This window comes from Saccostrea echinata, unplaced genomic scaffold (genome assembly GCF_033153115.1).
Source record: "Saccostrea echinata isolate AGI-Se365-2 ecotype Australia unplaced genomic scaffold, CSIRO_AGI_Sech_v1 ptg000288l, whole genome shotgun sequence".
NCBI classification, from domain to species: domain Eukaryota; kingdom Metazoa; phylum Mollusca; class Bivalvia; order Ostreida; family Ostreidae; genus Saccostrea; species Saccostrea echinata.
Genome location: NW_026890037.1, coordinates 2,638 through 5,000, shown reverse-complemented (window position 1 = coordinate 5,000; position 2,363 = coordinate 2,638).

Genomic DNA, 2,363 nt, shown 5'->3' with positions numbered 1-2,363 from the left:
GGAAAGAAAATATGGCCTGGTTTTTCTACTGATTTCATTGTATAACAAAACCTAGTCCTGACATTTTAAGTTCCTATCAATGTTTTTTATCGATTGAATCACTGAGCATTTTCCCCCAATATATATGACCAATAGTTCAATATTGATTCGAAATACCTAAGAACGGAGTAGTGACTGAACTATATAGGATGAGAATTGTTAAAATTTTAATGGAAAAAGATTCACATCCATGTAATCATCTGTTAAATTAGAATCTAATTAACGTGTTCTTTTCTTTTTTAAATAAAAGAAGCTGGAAAATGTAGTCATGTTTCTGTATTATAAAGAGTCAAAGTAATTTCTGATTTTTACTACATATGGTAAAAATGAATCCTGAAGTACATGTATTTAACAAGTGTTCCCAAGTGGTCCTTGTCTGCCAATCACAAGCAGCACTTGAATCTACTCGAATCTGTAAATAGAGGAATTAAAATACTTCATAAAACCGAATACTTCATCAAGAGCAATGACTAATTTAAGTATATAATTACAGTAATTTTTTATTACGTAAATTTTATTATTAATGTCGATCATATCAGTGGTACACGTGTACTTGTTTATTGATAACCCAGGAAAATGTATGGTGATGATAAAAGAAATTGATTTGTAATTTTTATTCTGTTCAATCATTTATTTTCATGAGGTCAGAGTTTCGTGAACTGAGGAATAAAATATTGATTCGTGGAAATATGATTTCGTGGTTGATAGACATATATTTTAATATTTCACAGGCAAATTCAAAGAATTGTGGTCCCCCGCTTTCGGTGTATGGGATGCCATTATTTATGGCATACTGTAACTTTTTGTTTGTGTGTCCTGTATTGTCTATGCAGCATACAAAAAGACATAAATTATTGAATTAATAAAGTTATGGCAAAGATTATAGCTTCTCCAAACTACATGAAACTTCAAGATCAAGGTCATGAGGTCAAATATAATACAATTCGAAAGGTCTTCTCACAAATTATGCACATGTGAAAAATAATATAAAAAACCAGAGTATGCAATCGGAAAGGTCTTGAGACAGGCAGTGTCAAATGTAAATGTTATATCTTCTCTCAATAAAAAGTTATCAGCAATGTTTATTTTTTTTGAAAATTACATGAAACTTCAAGGTCATGGGGTTACTAATCATAGAACATTTGGAAATGCTTGTCACAGGTAACAATGCATGTCAAATATGAATGCCCTATCTTCGCTTCTTCAAAAGTTAGCAACAGTAATAAATTGTTTAAAAAATTAGGTCGAACTTGAAAGTCAAGGTCACGGGGTCAAATATCATAGCACATTCAAAAACTTTTTGACACAGGTAATGTACTTGTCAAATATTAACGCTCCATTATATGTCAGTAAAAAGTAATCGCCAAGGTTAAAATCTTTAAAAATTAGGTCAAACATGAAGGTCATTGTCACGGGGTCAAAAATCATAGCATGCCCAGAAACATCGATCTTGTCACAGGTAATGTACATGTCAAATATGAAAGCCCTATCTTTTCTCAATCAAAGGTAAAGATAAATTTTTTGAAAAAAAAATTTAAAAAGTATATAAGCGAGGATAACATTTTTGAAAAATAGGTCAAACCTCAAGATCAAGATCAAGGTCACGGGGTCAAAAATCATTGTATATTTTAATTATGAAGGCCTTTTCACAGGTAATATACATGTGTATTATGAAAGTCCTATCTTTACTCTTTCAAAAAGTTATGACCAATTTATAGTAATGTTAAAATTTTTTAAAATAGGTCAAACATTCAGGTCAAGGTCACGGCTCAAAAGTCATAGTATATTTGGAAAGGTCTTGTCACAGGTAATGTTCATGTGAAATATGAAAGCCCTATCTCTTCTCATTTGAAAGTTATAACCAAGGTTAAAGTTTTTGTGACAGACTGACAGACGAATGAGATTTAATGTCCCTCGCTTTCGCAAAAGCGGGGGACACTAATGATATGAATCTTCATTCCATGAAAACAACAAAAAATAACACCCCATGAAAATACGTGATTTCACAGTTTACTTTTATATTGATTTACCTTGGCTTATACTCAGACAGTAAAATCAGTTGCTGCAGTTTGAAAAAAAAGAGATGGTTTTGTACGTCAAAATCAAGTTGAGACCACAGTCAAAAAGATTGGTCTGCATGCCAGACTTTCCGTACAGCGCCACCTAGTGTCGAGGAAATTCGAGATTGCTTCAATAGAGCAATTGTATTATGTAATTCATAAAAATATCAAATGTTAACGACGTAAAGGTTTAACTGATATCTAATTATTTACACTTCGTTATTTTAAGCTGGAGTGTCCCCAGGCGCAGTGGTCTTCAAATAA